This window comes from Thunnus albacares, chromosome 11 (assembly GCF_914725855.1).
Source record: "Thunnus albacares chromosome 11, fThuAlb1.1, whole genome shotgun sequence".
In the NCBI taxonomy this organism is placed as follows: Eukaryota; Metazoa; Chordata; class Actinopteri; order Scombriformes; family Scombridae; genus Thunnus; species Thunnus albacares.
In genome coordinates this window covers 10768555-10781361 of record NC_058116.1, presented here as the reverse complement: position 1 = coordinate 10781361, position 12807 = coordinate 10768555, and the positions used below count along the sequence as shown (strand labels likewise).

General features: G+C 40.6%; 1 protein-coding gene across 7 annotated transcripts in view; it reads right to left on the bottom strand.

Moving 5' to 3' along the window:
- il1rapl1a (interleukin 1 receptor accessory protein-like 1a) overlaps positions 1-12807 on the bottom strand; it is a 279575-nt gene that overhangs the window by 144991 nt on the left and 121777 nt on the right. Inside the window, exon 1 of one of the 7 annotated variants that reach the window (XM_044365101.1) lies at positions 7483-7565. The exons of the other annotated variants lie outside the window; for them this stretch is intronic. The gene's annotated coding sequence lies outside the window, so the exon portion shown is untranslated. Of the gene's footprint in view, positions 1-7482; positions 7566-12807 lie in introns of those variants that run through there. 7 annotated transcript variants of the gene reach the window in all.

Below are 12807 nucleotides of genomic sequence, written 5' to 3'. Positions count from 1 at the left end.
TTACAGGATGTTTCCAATTCAGAAAATCATGTTCATTCTTTGAGCCCCAATTCAGATCAAGAGCTCGACCTGTGACATCTGAGATCTTTCTTGGGAATCAAGATTGGGTTAGTCTTCAGTTTTCTGTAAAAATTTTCATCAGTTAATTGCCAGTAGGCCTCTTCTTTGTAGTCTGACATGTTCTGAATGACTGTAGCGACCTTGTCTGCAGGCTTAATAATAGTCTAAGGGTCTTTGGAAAATTCTTGTATAGCCAAATATTCATCTTGACTGAGATTAGAGAGAGAATGAAGGGGTTTGTCTTTAAATAAGTCAAGGGTTTCTTGTTCAACTATTCTGCAAAAAAATTTGGACAGAGGGATTTGAGGTGTAGGGCATGAATGTGATTTTAAGTTTAAATAGAGGTTTAACAGAGACCTTTGTATATCAGAGTTGCCAAACATATGTTTGAGTTTAATCTTTCAAAAGAAATGGAATAAATCCATCTTCACCTTGTAAGAGTTTGTCTTGCATGTGAGGACAAAGCTCAGGCCTTTAGTGAGAGCAGAACGTTGATGGGGAGTGAGTACCTTATCGGAAAGGTTAAGCACAGGATTCTGGCTTGCTGGCGGGTGAAGGGCTTTTTCCTGGGATCTGGGTTTTTTCTTACCCTCCTTGTTTTCTTCCATGCCACTGGCTGTTTTTTGGATGGTGATTTCTACCTGCTGGGTGCTGGTAGCAGCTCCTGTTACAATCAGAGTCACTAGGGAAATCACAGTCTGCCGTGGTGGTACTTGACTGGTTAGTCTGGTGGCTTGTGGTGGATGGATGTTGAGGGTCTTCTTCTTGGACTCACTTGTAGACTTTGCCCTGAAGGAGTCCAGGTTGTTCCAGTTGTATTTCTTGATTTTTGTTGCCATCAGACCATCTTCATCTGACTTCAGTATTTGTTTAATAGGGTCAATGACATTATTAAAATCATTGCCCTGCAGCTTCAGTGTGTCCTTTTGCCGTGATACCTAATCAATAATCAAAAGCATGAGATCCATGGAAACATTTCTATGCCTCACACTACTCCATTCAGTACTAAAAACTACATTTCCCAAGAGGTGGAGCTTCTACCACCAGGGTGTGCACAGGTGTATTGCATACTGTCAACGATTAGAATGAAATTGATTATTTTTACCTGCTTGTCCATTATTGAATCACGTATACTCTGATGAAGGTCTCAAAATAAAGTGAAACACTGCATAGATCTAAGTGTGTGGAAATCTCTTCTATCAGTTTGGACTCATTGATGCTTCCAGCACCTTAGCAAACGTTTAGGAATCATCCTGCATTAAAAGTACTGTACAGACATAAGAAGTTGTACAGATGCATTCTCTCATTGTAATATGACATTTTGGCGTTGCTTGTGCGTTTAACTACGGCCAAGCTTTTTTCTCTGAGGCGCCAGGAGCAGGTGTGTTTGAGGAGGCACAAACAGAGGCATGGCGTGATATCCACGCTTCAGCGATGCATGAAGCATGCACACATCATCACACACAGTAGCACACATACCGCTTGCCTGCTGCTTTTTACCAGAAAATGAGGGCCATGGCCCAGCACTGCCTGCTGACTCGCCCTGACAAAGGAGCAGAGGAATTTACTGTCTGTTGCCATTGTTATGGGACTAAATCTCCGAGGACAGCTGTATCTCTTCCCGCTCTCCCCTAATGTTTCCCAAATTCAATTATCACCTCACGCTATTTGTTGCTAGCACACTCCCTCTGCTGTGTGCTTGTGGTGTGTGTCTGTGCACTTTGGCTCTGTGCACGTTACTGAGCCTCAAATATTCTCTCATAGTCCAGTTTTGTATCTCTTGAGACTGAAGATGTTAAAAGCAGAACCTAAAAGCAAGTGATTTACAACACTGTTACTGTTGCTTTAGTATGCAGTTGTGCCATCTTAAGACAGAGAAGGAAAGCGCCGCCATCTTGGCACAGCAAACTATGGATGATTGATCATGTGATTTAGGGATTTAATCCAATTTGAAGGCAGCCTGCACTGTGGTCTTAGCTAAATTACATCTTTATAGTATTTACTAGATGTGGCTCTATGCCCCGACAGGACCAAAAATGCAGACAGTGAAAATGTTCAACTGAAAAGAAAGAGTTTCTCTGGTTTCTGTGGAGTTGTGATGCTCATTGATTTCATCTGGTTCAAAAATATGCACAGCTATTGTTTTTTCTGTAATAAATAAATGGGTTCAATTTAAGTGAGTGTAAAATTCTGTGCTATACCGTAATGTATACTACTGTAAAGTTCTATTTTCTTAAGACTAATTTTAAAAATCTACCTTACTTATTCATGCACAGTTGAAAAGATTATGTACAAGTGTGTTTTTAAATGTACTGTATTTAGATGGACAAATGAAGATCATTAAAATATGAGGCTTATTAAGATAAGTGCTTGATGAAAGAGCAGGAGGGTTTGTTTTCCAGCCGTCTCCACTGAGTGTAGGGAGGATGATGTAGTTATAGCAAGGTCAAAGAACTAGGTGAAGAGAGCACAGCTGAATGTACACAGCTGTAAATACAAGGAATTAAACCTTCTCTCACATGCATACTACAAGACCAGTAGTGAGTTTTGATCAATATTGCATGAGTAATAACTGCTGAATATTAAATGAGAATTCAGCAGGTAAAATATTCTTCAGCTGCAGTCAGATCATAGCTCTGGCGTCATGAGATGAAAATATGTATATACCGCATATGTATATCATCCTCCATTCTATGAAATAATACATTATTTATATGCTTAAGCAGTCACTGACTGTACAGGGTAACCTTTGAAGCTATTGCTGGGAGAGACACATGAACTGACTGATAATATGATGCAGGTTGTACACTGGAGTCAAACACAGCAATTAGAAGGAAAGTCGGAATTATTTAGAAGTGGAAGCAAGTTTGTGTGCAGATGCAGCTTTCTTATTCACTATTATTCTCTCCAATTGTAGTTTTAGCTATGCAAACAAGTGCAACACCAATGTGCAGAGCAGACAAGACAAAAAAAAAATAGTAGAATAAGCACAGAAAGCATACATACATACACACACACACGCCGAGTGAGTGAGTCATAGGTGTTTCTGTGTGTCACTGTGTCAAAGAGATTCACGGTGGGATTGCGAGTAAATGGCACAGCAGACTGCGACTTTGCTTATTGTATTTCTACCTGTTCCTGGGTCTGTGCCATTGGCATGTGTGTACATGTGTGTTTGTTCTGCCATTTGCCAGATGTGTCACGGTGCAAGTCAAGTCCCATGTGTATTTTTTTGCAGCAATAATATGAATTACTGCCTCAGAATAAAAAAAATAAGCGTGCTGGTAGGCTGAGTGAGCATTTGTTAAATGCATTTGACCGCTTTTGACCATGGGCAGCCCTTGTTAATCTCCAGAGACTGTCCATAGGTGGTTAGAGTTAACAAGCAAGGTGCGGTGAGCTATGCCCTGCCTCAGTCCCAACATGCACCTCTTCACTGAGTGAGATTAATTACCACACGACTCTGAGCCAATCCGCACCCCTGCTGTTCTGCTACCCCTGGACATAGACATACAGATACTGTACATACACGTAATTCGAGCACATAAAATGCAACAGTGTGTACATAATTAATTACAAGAGCTTCGAGGCAAGCTAAATCCGTTTTGCACGTGATCGATCAAGAGCAGAGAGGGGAGTTGTTGTGGGTGAGGTCTGATTTCAGACACATCCCACCAGCAGTGAAGCATTTTCCTCCAGCGGTTGTTGATTGCTTTCAGCTACGTCCCCCATGCCCAGGCCCATTGTCAGCTGTCCAAGGATGACTGGCTGCAGTGAGGCTCTCATGCTTCCAGTCAATGCTGCCTTTGATGGAGAGCAGGGGCCAGCAGTCTCCTCACCCATTTAGTATACACACCCCACTGGGGGCAGCCAGACCACTACTGACACACAGATAGATAAAACCACAGTCAAACACAAACACACAGGCTAACATACACATTCAGGTGCGCGCACACACACATACTCTCACATACATTCATCGTATCCCTTCATTTTTTCTGTGCCTTTTCATTTCTTTTTTAACTTATAGAATCATATTTTATTAGAGCTGCATCAGTTATTCGATCAGTCAACAAGACAAGTCGTTTAGTGTCAGCACGGTTTGCTCTAAGATATCACGATGGGCATTTTTCATTGTTTTCTGATATATATTCTATAAATTCTGTTTTATGACCAAACAATTAATTAAGACAATGATCATCACATTAATGTATTATGAAAATAATTATTAGTTGATCAATATATCTATATATTTTATACTAATCTTAGAATATTTATCTTAGCTTGTATTTTTTAGCCTGTTTTTTGTCACTCCGTATCCTGTGAAGCTGCAAAAAACTGTATATTAGGGGTTTTTACTATTATTCCTATTATCACTGTTATTATTGTTAGTACTGTAGTAGTAGCAGTAGTACTGTAACTAACTAAAGTATGTTGTACCACATGTAGTGTAATGTATTTTCATCTCTCTCCATGTCTCTTTTCTTTCATGTCTCTAAGTGACCTAAAGCACACCTCATCAACATGTATGTGGGAGGACGTACTTCAGTCTTTTCCATGAAATAGGCTGCACTTCTGTACTAAATTGTGTAGCCAAGCGATGGAGCTGGGTATTATTGTAGATTTGTTCAAATGCATCCTCTCATCAACTTAAGTAAATAAAAAAATACCACCAAATGGTTATTGATTAGTTTAAATAGATTCTTATTTTATCAGGCGTAGAACATAATGCCCTTCATTTGCCAAATTACAGTTTGATATTGACAGCTGCTGTTAGAGGGCATCCAAGTGTTCAGCGCAGTGCCAACACAGTTTTCTAAATGTGTAACTGTTCATTCAAGCTGACCTTAAAGGGAAACTTCTCAATTTGTGTCCAATGTTGTTGTTGTGTTGTTCAAACTATGGGTGCATGAATCTCTCCTTCACCTCCGTGCTCCTACTGCCGGTGGCCAGGCGCATCACATTGCTTTTTCTCTCAAGCAACCACAAATTTACCAGACCCTAAGATTTGTTTCAGGACAACATCACTGCAACAGACTTTTCCAAATTGGAATTTCTTCAAATTGTTTCTTCATGCATGTGTTTTGAAAGTGGGAAACCTACAGAACAATCCAGAAGTGCATCTTTCACAGCTCAGTTTGGATACAAAACAATGCACCAATGTCCAAGATAAACTACTGTACAGCTGAAATTGCAGGAACATCCCTGAAACCTTTCAAACAAGAAAGAAGCCTGGGATTGGCTCTGTATGCTTAAGCTTTCTGACAGACATACAGCTGTATACACTGGAGCACTAAGAGCACAGTCCCCTAATGAGGAATCAGCAGTGGCTGTTTACGGTAGAAAGACATTGTGCATATGTTGCAGACTGCACAAAAAAGCCATGATAGTGATGAAGAAGTGAAAGGTGGCATGCAGTAAAGAGCATGGAGAAAAAGCCCATACATTTCCTATATTCCTGTCCTATCTAGCCCGCGGCTGTGAAATGTGCTGGATGTGCCTATATTACTGGTGTGTGGAGAGGCACTGCGGTCCATCCTCTCACAGCGACAGGGTTTTTTAAAACAAAGCTCCCTGAAGACAGGAAATGCTGGCTTGAGCGGTTTTCAGCTGGAATGTGCATTTACGCCTTGGTATCCATGACAGAGTCTATCCTATTGTCTAGAGAAGCCATCGTCGTGGCAATGGAGCCTAAATGAGGCCAATAGTGGTTCTCTGCTCGGTCCCCAGAGTCTTGCCTGTTTAAAAATCGATTCTCTGCTTGACTAGGGACAGGCTGGGAATAGAGAGAACTGGAAGAAATGGAGAGGAAAGTGGCGGAAAGAAGGAGGGAGGGGGTTAAGAAAGGTTGCAAAATAGAAGAAAGATACCACAAATGAAAGATTCAGCCACATCAATTATTGATTCGTTATCACATCAGTCCATTATAATACTTGACAAACACGTTCATGAGATAAACATTATAAGGGACAAATCAAGCTTGATTTTCTCATTTCCTGCATGCCTTGACTCATGTAATTGGCTAATGTGCTTGTCATTTTTTTCCTTGCCATGTTTTTCAAATGTCTTGATTATGAAAATACTCATGAATAAAAATCCTGGTACTGCATAAATGTAAGTTAATGCAGGATCTTTATCAACTACAAGATGTATATAAAGCCATCTCTGTATGCCCTGTACAGTAAGTTATTGTACAATCTGCACAATATTATTCCAGCATTCTTTGCACTGACTAGACTCTTACTTGTGCAGTACAGTCGCCAATCAAACTAACACTGCATATATACACTGTATAGCTTTCTGTTTAACTGTTGTTGATCTCTATTTTCATACCTACTTGACTGTTTATGTTTGCTTAGCTTTGTTATCTTTGTTGTTTTATGGCACTGCATGTAAATACACTGAGTCTACAACTGCAGTCAAATACCTGCAAATAAACCTGATTCTGTTTAAAATATGATGAAGTACTCCTAATTTATTGTTTGTTTTAAATCATAACTTTGAAAACCAAGAATGCAGAATCAGTTGTCCTGTCCATCCATCCCGTTTTCAACTGATGGTCTATCGTCCCATAACTTTAACCACGTGGTTGTATTTGTAACCATGGCAACAAAGATCCCCTAAACCTAACAATTTTGCTCTCTTAACCCAATGACTAAGGGCGTTTTTTAGCCCAAACCATGATCTTTCCTAAACCTAACCAATGCATTTTTATGCCTAAAACTAACCAGATCTTAACCATAACGTTGTCACATAATAAAATATATTTATTTTTCAATAATTATTTCTTTTTTATCAGTTTCACAAGACAATAACAAATGATGTCATCCCCCCTATAGAGCATCAGATCAGAAAACGCTTACGTTGTTGTGTTGTGTGTTGTTCTAAATGGCAGTAACAAACAATATTTTGTCATTAAATCTGGAGGACTTGTTGGCAGAGAATCTAGCTATTTATCTAAGGTTTAAAAGATATTGTAATCCAATAAGCAGAAGGCAGAAGTTAGACCTAATGTCTCATCTCAGCTCTCACAACGTTCCAGTGTGTGCACATTAATATGATACGGTGACTGGAACTTTGTGTACCACAGTTTCATGACCAATCTGATAAAAAACTTGACAATTGACTGCTCAGCCACAGTGATGGATTATTTTCATCAACTAAATAGAAGTGTTGTTAAAAATATTTTTAGTGATTTGGAAAAAATGAGCCCATGAGGTTTCATAAAACTACTCTCAAAAAGTTCTTAAAGTCATGCACTGAACACTGTGAGGACGTAAAATGTAAAAAGTTTACATTATCTATTAAGATATCACATCCATAACAACCTCTGCTGGACCAAAAAATAGCAACAACTCACTTTGTTCATGCCAAAAAAAGAAACCAAAGCATATACTGCAAACACAAACCATTGTAACTTACCAGAGTTTAGAGGGTTAAACCTGACAGTATATCACAGACTTGCACTGAGGTGAAAAAGTCTTCTCTCCTTCTTCACTGCTTACAAAGAGCCTAAGATGCTGTCAGTATTTGGCAGAGACATATATATGGGCTTCATCAGCTACTGGACCAATGAGAGCAACTTGTGGGTGTTGCAGAACAATAGCTACAGCCAACCGAAAGCCCCAAACACACAAAGAGAGCAAGGGAAGGTGTATGAAAGCCCTGTTAAAAAGATGACGACTTTCCGAGCAGACAGTATCACACGCTCACTGGGGACGAAGGGGTGGATGGGGGGGGGGGGGGGGGGGGGGGGGGGGGGGGGGGGGAGCATGGGGAATCAGAGAATGTTCTGTTGTTCTTATTTATACATCCCCTCCCCTCCACCCCACCTCACTCCTGCTCCCCTGTGTGTGAATTACAGTCCATAAGCACCGATCGATGACCTTCAACCGTATCTCGCCTCTCGACCAAACATGCTCACCTTTTCGTCTCAACCCGACCCTCATGCACACTCCAATGTGTGACACAATGGGACTCCTAAACCAATATCTCTGAATAATATCCAGCTCCACTACTGTACAATAGACAATGCACAGCTATAGATTTCTTCTTTCTTTCTTTCTTTGCACTAGTGATGTCCAGGCACAAACATGTAGCCAAAGGGAAAGTGATGCGCCTTTGTGTGTTGAACGTACACCTTTTTGGAGACAGTGAAAGTCCAACTGCCATGTCTTTCATGTGTAATGATGATAAGTGTTGTTTTCAAGTACACTGATCTGTATAATCATATATGCAGCTACAGACTCTGTAGCATAAGAATATTTGTCCATTCATAGTAAAAAACTGTTACATTATTCTTCATCTAGGTTGTCTTCTTTTTTTACTTAAACATATGCTGATATTATAATAATGTAAAACATATACTGTAGGATAGATAATTTCTTCTCTTATTCAGTGTGTCTGTCTCTCTTGAGTTTATATAGTATGTAGACTCACTGATACCAGTACAATGTTTAGGTTTACTGCATATATGTTTCTTTATTTTAACAACTAAAGAGGTTTAAAAAGGATGCCATCAAAACAATCTGATTTATTTCAATAAAATTATTTTGTCTGTCGGAAATGGCTGTTAACTTTAACATCTAGTATCCACTTTAGCTACTGATTCAGAATTTTTTCTTTTTCAAACCCCAGCTACACACATATCAATACATGGCCACACTCACACTCAGTATCATTGATTGTTCTCCAACCACTGCTGCATCTATACTAGAGTGCAGCTGCTGTGGGTCTCAGAGAGAGGGGAAAAGGCCCTGCAGGGAGCTGTACGGTTATCTCAGATGGAATCGTATTACAGAATTTATGTGAACAGAAACAGAACTGTAAGTCAGTGAATCTGTGTGTTTGTGTGTGTGTGTGTGTGTGTGTCCGCTGTGAGGTTATCCAAGGTTTTGTCTGAAGAATATGGAAAAGGCTTTGCCGAGTGCTATCCTGGCCCGTGAATAGCCACAGCTCTTCACAGGCCATGTGTTCAGCATCTTGTGTGCGGCAAATTATAATTGGCGACATAATACTGCCATATTACTGTCATATGTTGGCAAAGCATTGCAGAGAAGCCAGAAATGAGGAGACATACCGGGGCTGGAGAGCATGGGTGCAAATCCAGTCAGTTCTCTTTTTCTGACACCCTGCTAGGCCTGGGCAGGCTGATCTGCACTGGTGTGTGGACGGAGGGAGAAAAGGAGGATGGGAGGAGGAGAGGCAGCAGGAGAGAGCGGGGGAGAGGGGGAGGCATGGCAGGGGCTGCAGAACTAGGAGAGGTGCCAGATCACTGCTGGAGCCAAGAACATGACTGACTGGGCCTGTGTGTCAGATCAGTGTGCACAGGCATACAGACACACAGGCACACACACACGCACACACTAGCATATGCAGGATGAACAGACACATAGATGTCACTGACCTTCGACAACAACACTGCAATGTCACAGCTCTAACAAACTGAGACACCAACGCTTCGTGGTCATCTTGTAAAGATTCACTATTATAAGTACTTAAAAAGCAGCTGATTGTGTTTGCTCTTGTCTAATATGAGGTGTCTGTATCCAAGAATTTCAGATCTGAGCCCATCCTCTAGCAAAAAGGCCGTCTGGTGTTCTTAAGTTCTTGCCATGTCTGTGCTTGGGTGAGTGTTTAAAGACTTTTAACTGTTGGCTTGGAGTCGGTACCCACTCATTACTGACCGATGGCATTAATAGCTAGTACCCTGTACACAATGTGAGCCTACATCAAAGCCAGCAATACAGTATTTATGGCGGTCCCTACTCCCCGGGGACTCATTGCAACATAACACAGAGCGCTGCAGCTGACAAAATAAAGTGTTTTAGCTTTAATAAACTAGAAACACCTCTCCTTCTCTCTTCTCCTCTTATTGCTTCTCTATGTCTCTCTCCCTCTCTCACTTGCCAATTCTCGCATGACCTTGTCTCTGTTTTTGTCTTCCTGTCTTTGTAACTCAGAGCTGGGTCTATCTGAGTGGATTTCAGAGACAAGTTGACAAGCCAAGTAACAGAAAATTGAGATTAAGTCCCTCCTCTCTCTCTCTCTCTCTTTCTTTCTTTTTTTTTTTTTTTTTTTGTGGTCCAGTCCACCGAGAGATCACAGCTTAAAATGTCACTGTTGTGAGCAAATCTGATCTTGAAAATACTGACAGCTTTCTTACAAGTAACTGCCAGTGCTGAGATTACAACATCGACGTCTCCAAGGAATGCTACAACGATGATTCACTCCCCGCACCAATTCTACAAAAAAAAAGGGAAATGATTAAATTATACCTTTAAATGCAATTTCATCCTGTAAGACAAGGCATTTCGCCATGACTAATCTTGTGTGTGTAAGTGTATGTGTGTCACAGAGAAATAGAAAGAGGAGAGAGAAGGGAGCAGCGTTTCTTTATTTTACATTCCTGTACTCTTTTCTGTGTGTGTACACGTGTTCATATCAAATCTTTTACATGCGCGTCCATGAGACAAGATTTTCCCAGGACCAATGAAAAGTGACAGCTGAGAGGATTATTCTATTACGGCTGGTGAGGTTTACTCTGACAAAACAACACAAAGAGTGAAACCTAATAAGGTCAGATAAGATCCATTCTATCTTGTTCCAATTCCAGACATGATCATATGATAACTAATCAACATTGTCCAGACAGTTTTTTCTCCTGATAGTCAGGTCTGGTATTGTTTACTTACACCAGCAGCTGACAGGACCTGACACCAGCAACACATCTTGCAAATGTAATGACAAAACAGGTAATTTGGCATTGCCTTTCAAAAAGACTTGTGTGAACATCATCTGATTTGGTGTCACTATTAGCAGGACGACATCACAGATCAGTGTCCTGGATGCTATGAAGAAGGTTTGGCTAAGTTTAGGCAACTGAAGCTATACTGATTAAGATTAGGGGAAGACTGCAGTTATGGTTAAAGAAATCTTCTTGTTGGGGCGGCTGTGTCTCAGGAGGTAGAGCAGGTCATCCACTAATCAGAGGGTCGGTGGTTCAATCCCTGACTCCTCTTGTCCGCAAGTCGAAGTGTCTTTGGGCAAGATACTGTACACCAAATTGCTCCTGATGGTTGCGCCAGCACCCTGTGTGGTAGCTTGATCCCATCGATGTGTGAATGGGTGAATGAACAGCAGAAACATTGTGAGACGCTTTGGATAAAAGTGCTATATAAACTCAGCCATTTACCATTTAAAGAATTAATGGAAAATAATGTTGATGGGAGATGCAAACAGTTGTCTCTCATGTCACAAGCTCTGTTGACCCGTTCACCCACCCTGACATCCTCCTTCAGAGGTTTTGCCGCACTATAACAAAGTCCAGCTACTTCTACCTTTGATCTTGACAGACAGCAGACATCATTTATCCAGCTTCAAGAAACCCTCATCAGGAGGTTACTGTGTATGCCTCACTCATAGCCACACAACCCTGGTTCGATTCCAGCTGGGGACCTTTGTTGCATGTCATACCTGTCTCTCTGTCTCCCCTTGTTACCTGTTTGCCTCTTCATTGCCTCTGCTTTAACAATAACTTCTGGCTGATGTGGTTTTTCCACAAGTTCAATTACTTTTAAATCATCAAAATTACATATACCCCTTGTCTATCATTGGAAAATTCATAATCTATGAATATATAAATATTGTTCATCTCAAAAATGTAACTACTTGGTACAAGATGTCTCCTACATATCCGAATTCTCGGTGTATCTGCACCAAAGGCTAGAAATTTTCACATTACACTTGTTTAAGACCACAATCGGCCACCGAACAAATTGTGATGTCACAAATCATGCTCGTATGTGCACGTTAAACTGAGATTTAAGGTGAGCACAGAGAAACTTTCCTCCTTCAGCAGATGAATGTGATAATATCATTCTGCACAGTGAAAGTCAAACATCCAAGTAAAGTAATAATATTTTTGAGTGGAGGAACTTTAATATTGGCTTTGTTTGTAATAAAGGTTTGTCTTTAAAAATAGCATTAATAAAATGCAGGCTTCCAGTGTTATGGAAATTAAGTATTTGTATGCATGCATGCATACAATCAGTTTTCAATTGTGCAGTCAGACCATGACACAAGGTTCAGTCAAACATGTGTACTATTATTATTATCACCCCCACCCCCCCCTCTCTCTCTCTTTCTGTTTTTTTTTTTTTTTTTAGGGAAAGAGTTATCCAAAACCAGTGGAGCAAAGAGGAGCTCAGGATGTCTGAACAGCAAATGAAAACAAGCTTGCATACCCTCTTTTAATTTAAATTTCTTAATTCCCTCATCTCCGCCTCTCGCTAACTGCACTCTACCCATCCAGCCTCCTTTATGTAACACTTGTTCACCTTTACGTAGCCTCTATCTACTCTCCTCTCTCTCTAAATTCCTTCTACCCTCATTCTTTCAGATGCCCTCATTTTGCAAAACAGTTCTGTACAGATGTCTACACATACTGTAAAAGAGAGTTTCACCTGGTGAGTAAAGTGACTCCAAGCTACAAATCAACACCACTTTCATCTCAATACTGTGACTGCTGACAGGTAATGCTCTCAGGTGATTGAATTAAAAGGTAGAGGTCTTGAAAGTGACTCACAGGCCTGATCTTACCACATACAGTTGTAGGTGGGGCAGGAACTTTGGACGGAGAGCTAGAAGTTAGAGTGTGAAAGAAATAATAAGACGAATATCGGTGGAGCAGAGTGTCTGCTCTGCGCTAAGAGAGTGTCAGAGAGGTTATCAGTGAGATTTCAATGG